Genomic DNA, 8,454 nt, shown 5'->3' on the forward strand with positions numbered 1-8,454 from the left:
AGAAATATTTATCTGAGAACTAAAACTTTGAATGCATTGACGGTGTTGGAAATCCTTCAACCAAGGGCGTCTTCCTGATGTGAAGTCCCAATTTGACCTCACACCGTTTGGAATAGGAGCCCCATCTGAGATATTAGCCTGACTGCCATGTATTCTTATAGGTTTTCCTTGGATACAAAGTTCAACACAAGAGAGTTATGCAAAGGTAATCTCATATCAATAAGTGAGTAGGCATGGTGAGTGTTCGGTTGTATGTGTGTCAAGATTCTTCTACTGCGGAGGGAAAGGAAAGTGAGCCTCTAGGAGAGAGGTAATAGTACCACCCTAGTAGAGACTCACACACAAATAAAATATACGTATAACATCCAGCAGAATAGTCCACAAGGATGCGACAGTTATAGCAACCATTACAACACATACTCAATATGGTAAGTACTAAAATAACCAAAATAGTTCAACTACTTTAGCACAGATGAAAGAAAACATGAATTAAAAACATCCACATAATGGTCTTAAAAATATTCATAACCCATGCAGGAAGAACGTGTTGGCCATGAAGCTTCTGATATTAAGTAAAAGTCACAAGACACATGTTTACAACGAATACCACTAGCCCCAATAATGGAGCGTTTGAGCCACTCCTTGCTCCACAAAAGAACTAGCTTGCCTATATAATGCCTTGCTAGAGGAGCCCCAAGGGTTAGCTCAATCGGTCAAGTCGGGGCCTCGCCAATGGGAGGTCACAGGGTCGAAACCCGAAAGCTCTTGGGGTTAGGTCTGTGGTGACCGAGGGGTGGACCCCCTTCGGGTGGGGCCACCCAGATTTCTCGAACCTGGAGTAGCGGATCAACTGACCAGGGTCCGTGAACCAGCTGGAAAAAAAAAAAAAAAAAAAAAAAAAAAAAAAAAAAAAAAAAAAAAAAAAAAAAAAAAAAAAAAAAAATGCCTTGCTAGAGGAGCCAAGGTGAAAATTCCTTTTCTCATATAATGAGGGTGTATATATAACCAATGGGGTGATGCTTCACCTCCCTTGTGACTCTTTGACTACCCTCATGACTGTTTGACTTCCTATGACTTTTCAACTTTACATGACTCTTCATATTTTGTATATGTCTTTAGGACTTCCACTTTATGATACATTTTCGAATAAGAAATTACATAATCCAAAAGAATGATGTGGCATATGACGACTCATGACATGACACAACTAACAAGGACTTCTTGATGACATGGAAATGTTGAGCCATTATTGTTGCTCTTTTGTCTTCAACAATAGATGTGCAATGCTCCATCTTCATGAGAGATATGCTTTATTCTTCATATCCACCCTCCAAAGGGTTGTGAATCAGATGGAGTCTTCATCCGGTCTTGATATTTGATCTTCTATTACAATCTAGTGTTCCTTCATCTTCTCGCCTGATGATCATCTTATCTCTTCAACTCCATATATGTCTTTTAGCATGTCCTCCTTCTCCATTTCCTTCTTCATCATCTTGCCATAGCATGAGAAAGTTCCTACATCTGCAATCCACTCATGACAAGACCACATCATTCCGATAAACCCCTAGTATAAAATGTTGCATGACGATCCACTGACTAAGCTAGAACTGAGTGGCAGGTTCAGGGAGAGGCTCAATGACTGTGCAATTGTGCAACTCGAGCAATCAAGGGTCAAGCTTGAGCCTTGAGACTGCGCAATGCGCAATTCAAGCTTGGAATGAGCAAAAATATTGCGTAGTTGGGGAGATCAAGGAGCCAGGCTGAGGTTTGAACACCGATTTTTCCCATTGCACAATTATGGAAGATAGAGGAGCCCAGGTGATTGCACAATTGTGTAGTTCAAGAGCTCAGGGTTAAGGCTTGAGCCTTGAGACTGTGCAATGTGCAATTCAAGATGGACTGTGCAAGAATATTGCACAGTTTTGAGGCTCAATGAATTACGTTGTATGGGTTTTCACTATTTTTGTCAACTATGCAGTTCTAGGAGGCAAAGAAGACCTGGTGATTATGTAGTTGCACAATGCAAGAGCTCGGGGTTTAGGCTTGAGCTCAGAGACTACACAATGCACAGTTGGGGCCAGGCTGGAGGGTTGATTTGCGCAATTTTGGAGGCCAAGGCTCGGGCTTGATCACTGAAAATGAGCATTGTGTAGTGTCAAGAGGCAGGGTTGTAGCTTGAGGGTTGGGAATGTGCAATGCACAGTTCAAGAAGGTCGGATGAGGCTAAGTTGCTGGGAATTTTTCGTAATTTGGATACGTGTGGTATCAGTGAAACTGATGTGAACAGTGATAGGACTTACCTGTTATCACACACTTAGAGTGCTTGATGACACAACATAGATCATCTGGATCACATTAACAACACACTTCCCTCAGTGTGACAACCTTTACGACAAGTGTGAAACTAAAGATACACTTTGTGATGACCTTGACGACACTTGTGCGACAATGCTTAAAACTTTGGAAATGAGTGCGATGAAGGTTTACATGGTAAGATCGACTCATTTACACAAGGAGAACCTCTTGAAACCACCAAAACAAGCTTATGTACATTGTGTGACACTAACATGCCAGAAGATGACAAGCACCAAAGTCCAAACGATAATGAAGGTGACACATGGCAGAGCGAAGATAACATGAAAACAACACTACTTAGAATGAAAGCAAGAAAAAGTGACAGCCGAAAACATGAAAATGGCACTCACAAAAACAAAGATACGTGAAAGCGACTGTTTGCGAAACTCACCAAAATAGAAATACAAATGCAACTAGAAGTGAGAAACTGTCGATGTCAATTTGCACACACTGTCAACATGGATTGGACATCGCACAGACACAATCTTGATGGACCGTGTTATGCTTGTTCAAGCTTGCATAAAAGAATGTGATCATGGATTTGTTGCAGACTGATCATGTGTGAGCAAGTGACTTTGACATTTCTAATCCAAGAATGGAGCTCAAAAAGCATCAGCTGACCAAGAAGTGACTACAGAATGACTGATCGCAAGATCCACAGTAGGATCCAAAATTCAAGTGTATGCAAAATTTTGGAGGGTGTTTTTCGCAGCGACAACAGAATGCAAACCCATGCTGCAAGCTATGAGTTTACCCATTTTCCAAAAAAAACATCGTTGATCCGAAAAAATGCAAAAATTAGTAAAATGTGCTAAATTTAAGGAAACTAAAGAAACAATGGTGCGAGTCCAAGTGGAATAGGTAGGTGGCCACCAATATCCACCTAGATCAACGATGTCCCAAGTAAACCTTATTGTGTAGTCTAGTGCACCTAATTCACAGGGATTTGAACTAAGCACCTATTGGCACAAAACTAGCCAGTTGCCCAACTACAATGATAACAACTAGTTCAAACAAAAGGCGTCCAAGCAATAATTGAAGTATCATCATGAAACCATGCTAAAGTAATAATGACACCTTCTTTTATCAATGATATTTTACACATTGACACTTTTCCCTTCGAGCTATCGAGAAGCGCTACACCACTTTGGTTGGAACCTTGGCTTCTCTTTATTATATAACAACCTAGTTGCATAGGAATTTGTAGTCCCCTCACACACTTGCAAATTTCTCTTCTATGTTTTGATATTTTACCTTTTTCACTACCTATGTGTAGTTATATCACTTTGGGCTTTGAAAAATTTGTACCTTGACTTGTTATACTACTTAACGACTTAATCAATATATATTGACCTTTCCCTCTAGAAATTGCAACAACCAAGCCTCATCAACCTACAGGCTTATAGTGCTTTTATTTCAAAGATTCTAACAAACCCCAACATATTAATCTAATAAATATGCACATGCCCATAGCAATGGAAGCAAGCATTAACATGCTTTTTAAAGGCATAAGAGGAAGTCTTGAAAACATATTTTATTTCTTTTTTTGCAACAAATACTATCTTTACTAATAGTGGGATGAGGCAAGACAATGAAACTAGTATCTAATTCTCCCTCACAACTTCACATTTTAAGTTGCAAAGTGGCATCTTCAACTACACCTTCTCATTTAAGTAACTATTCAATTGCATATGGGCATGGATATTACACTAGAATTGTGGCAAGTTTATCAATTTCCAATATTGTCCTCTTGATGCTTATCTCTAGCTTCTCCTGCTCCATGCAAGGCACAATTTTTATGGAAATAACCTATATTTTTCATGCACAAAGAATGTCTTCGTCCTCTTTTCACACTATGAAACTACATAATCTTAATGACTTAAAGAGTTAGTTTTTCTCCAATTACTGCACATGTTGGTCAAATTTGCTAAAAAAAAAAATTGTAATCCATTTACTGGGATATAATTTTTTTGAATAAATAAAGGTAGAAATTTTATTTTATAAAAGGTTGTAGGTGAGGCTAAACAACAAAGTTACAAAATTTGATGGCCTTAACTTTCAGATAAAAATCCACTTCATTATCTACTACATTTATAAACTTTTGTAGGAATTACATCCTAGATATTCTCACTGGTACATTTTCTCAAAAAAATCCTTCTATACAAACTACCTTGCAATATATAATATTTTCATGAGAAAAATGATAATGTTATGCCTCTTCCATCCCCAGATTAGTTGGTTTTGATTCCTAGTTGCCAATGTCCATGTCATCAAGCATATGGTATATATTGTTATCCTCTTAATATATAGATGTATAGAATTTGTGAACATCTTCAAATTTGAGGTCGTTGATTGATTACTTTTGCTCATATTGTGGACCAGGTTCTTGAGCATCGTACACTCTATTTCAAGAGAGTTGATTTGGAGTTTATGTTGTGTCAGTGTTGTCATAATTATGAATTCTAATTTGAACACTAATTTTCATTATGATGAAGCTTTGTTATGATTGGGAAAATGGAGGCCTTGTTACAACGGATGGACTCCTTGTCCCTATGAAGTGCTCTCCAAATGTCATAGGCCTCCCTATAATCAATAAAACTAGTAAGTGGGTGGGCCTGCCAAATTTTCTTAAAAAGCAATTAGACTCAAACACAAGAAACACCATGTTGCTTGCCCAATCAACTAGGGAAAACCTAGACTAAAGGATCTAAAACAATAGGGGCACCAGAACCCCTAAAAAATAATACCACTTACAAATAAGAAAATCATCCACATTATTAATGAAACATGAATAAAGTGGACCTTTAAACACAAAGATGCAACTAACTCTCATTCCAATAGGAGAATTCAACACACAAGAGCTAATATCCAATAATCAAAACATGTAACCCTAAGTTAGAATCCTCTAAGCTTAAGTCCTAAAGGATATCCATCAATAAGGGAAGGTACTTACTAGATTGTTGCCATTACTCCCTCCTATAGAGTGCACATCTGTGATTGGTTCCATTATCCCAACACCATTAAAATAAATTCGTGAACAACAGTCTAAGAGTAGGCTAGAGTTAAGAGTGTGCATGTGAAAGGGTTATACACAAGTCTTGTTCAATCCCTTCACCTCAAAGTCAATCCATCTATCTTGATTGTACTTTGTGTGGTTACTTAATGTGAGGGTACCAGTCATGATGATAATGAGATAAAATAAGGGATGGGGTGATAATATAACATCCATCTTTTCTTTAGCACCTTTTTCTCAAAGTTGTGAGGCTTGATCAACTTGATTATCTACTTGACAAATTTTGATCTTAAGGAACCTAAAAGAATGGGATCTCTTTGAGATGATTAGCTTCCTCATGAGATCAAGCTATAATGGAGACAATCATGTTATTAGAAGGGAGGGATTTCAAAACCATTGTATGATTATTAAACTTGTATCCTAGATAGCTATTAAACTTCTTATTCCCAATTCAGATGCAAGAAATAGGCCCTAAAGAAGAGTGCAAGCTTTAGTTTGTTATTTGAAGATTCCCCAAGACCCCATGCAAAGTTTGTTTATTGGTTTCCTCTAGCATCAAGAATGATCCCTCTTACATCTATGACCCCTCCATCTCTTAGTATGGTCAATGACATGTGTACAAGCATTTTGGCAAGTGTTAAGATATAATGAATAAGCCACATGCGCCTTGATGTTTTGAAATCAAGGTTCAAGAGCAAGCATATTTTATGGTGAGTTTATTTGTTGTTTAAGGATTGTCAAATCTTTTGTAAAAGTAAGCTAATTTTATAGGGAAGAGACTATTTCTTACCATAAGTTTGATTGGATTTGTGATAGCCCCGACCACCTTTCACATTTATCGATGTTGTAAATATTTTGAAAGAAAAACATAGACACATGGGCATGGAAAAGGGACAATTGATTCCAAAATTGGGAATATTTTTACATGAAAATATTTTGTTTGTTGTAGCACACACCTTGGAGGTTGACAAATGGAACACTAGGGGACAAAAAGGTTAAGTGGCATTAAGTTGATCACCCTACAAGACTGGGTTAGTAGACACAAAAACCAATCAGTGACGACATAGCCAATCACCACAAAAACCTGGAGACATAGGATACATGGGACACTTTTGATTGGTCAAGAGGGTCCAGGCCAAACTGGTCACTAACTACGAGCACGCAGAATTCAAACAGGAGAAATTAGGGGAAATCGAGTAGGAAAGAAAACACAAAGAGACAATGAGAAAGAAACGAGGGAGATAGAGCATGAATTAGGGAAATATCATTAAAGGAGGAGGGTAAAAATATATGAGTTTTAGAGTTTGTAGAGTGGGCGTTTAATCATGATATCGACCCTGTACATCAGGAGGAGCAACACAAATGTGCCCAGAAACAAGAAGCAAATCGTGGCAAAGAGAATCAGGCAAGCATAACTGAGTTATAATTGTAGCATCAACGCAGACTTATACAGTGACTAAGATTTACTAGTTGAAAGGGGATGAGCGCAAGGTAATCCAAGAATGAAATGAGAATCGTACATGCATAGTTGAGGTGTAGTTGTAGCACTAGTGCAACCTTATACAATGAATGGAGACTTCCTTGCTGATAATCGCAGAGTAATCCAAGAGGCTAACATACTAACACGAGAGATGGACTCTGTCATCAAAAGCACTCATCAATGATTAGTGGAGTAGCCAGTTGATGCCCAGGAAGTTGGTGTCCAACTCTTAATTACTAGTAGAAACACATTATGGAGCATCAAGGCAGTGAAATCATCTACTTATTGTGAACTAATGTGACAACAAATTGGGGTGGAGGTTAAATCTCTGGAGTCCTTGCATTTTTTGAGGGTGGATGCCATTACCTCTGGAGTCCCTCATGAGCTAGTGGGTAGAGGTAGCATACCTATGGAGCCCTAGACTAGTATGTGATTGAGCACTCTTATGCCTAACAGATCGAGGTAGATTAGACATTTGGATTCCTTCATTGGCTGGTGGGTGGAGGTAGCATACCTCTGTAGCCTTGGACTAACCTGTGCTTGAGAATTCTTATGGCTAAAGGATGGAGGTAGATTATACCTCTCAATTCCTTTATTGGTTGGTGGGTGGAGGTAGCATACTTTTGGACTTCTGGACTAGGTTGTGCTTGAGCATTCTTATGTTCGAAGGATGGAGGTATATTAGACCTCTGGGTTCCTTCATTGGCTGGTGGGCAAAGGTAGCATACCTTTGGAGCCCTAGACTAGCCTGTGCTTGATCATTCTTATGCCTAAAGGGCGAAGGGAGATTAGACCTTTGGAATCCCTGGTTTATTTGGTAGCTTGGTCCTTGAACAATCTTCTCAAGCTTGGAATCAAGTTAAGGGGTGACAATTGCACAAGAAATTAGGTTGCAACAAGTCTAGAGCTGGGAGGTGAGTATTGTCCCAAACTCAATTTCCCATTTGTGTTCATGACAATGTGTACAGTAAGTTTCCTTGCTAAATGAAATCACCTTGGTCCATTATGAATAATGGGTTTACTCATGTTGTGTGTGTGTCATGGTCACATGTAACTATGATATATTTTGTTTGTTATGCATGCTTGGAATGTGGTTACTGGGTTAAGTAATGTTATGTTGAAATAACATGGTGCATAAGTTATAATGTTTTGTATTAGTTTATGCTACGCCCATGAAACCATGTATGATATCTGTTATGGATTATGGTGAAGAATATGAGTCAAAAATAACCTTGTGGGCCTAGTCCCACCTTGAGGGAGTAATACATTCCTAAGTTAAGAATCTAGAACTTACAACATTAGGACATAGCTCATAAGATAGTTGTTTGTACCCTCTTTGTTACAGGGAAAAAATTGTAAAACAAAATCCAGTAAGGCGGTTGTACCATCCTATGTACACTTTGAGTTCTTCATTTTCTCAATGGAATGAAATTCCTCAAGGAACATGAATAACCTCATAATGGTGTATCCTAGGTCTCATACTCTCTTCTAGTGGACATATATCCCTAGATCCACACTATATACAATGGTGCAATTTTTTGCAACAAAATGGAAAATATATTTGACATTATTCAAAGACCGGTTGAATTGACCAATTATCCCAGAA

Source organism: Pinus tabuliformis, chromosome 6 (assembly GCF_031772625.1).
Source record: "Pinus tabuliformis cultivar Carrire ecotype Pingquan chromosome 6, CPIR1, whole genome shotgun sequence".
In the NCBI taxonomy this organism is placed as follows: Eukaryota; Viridiplantae; Streptophyta; class Pinopsida; order Pinales; family Pinaceae; genus Pinus; species Pinus tabuliformis.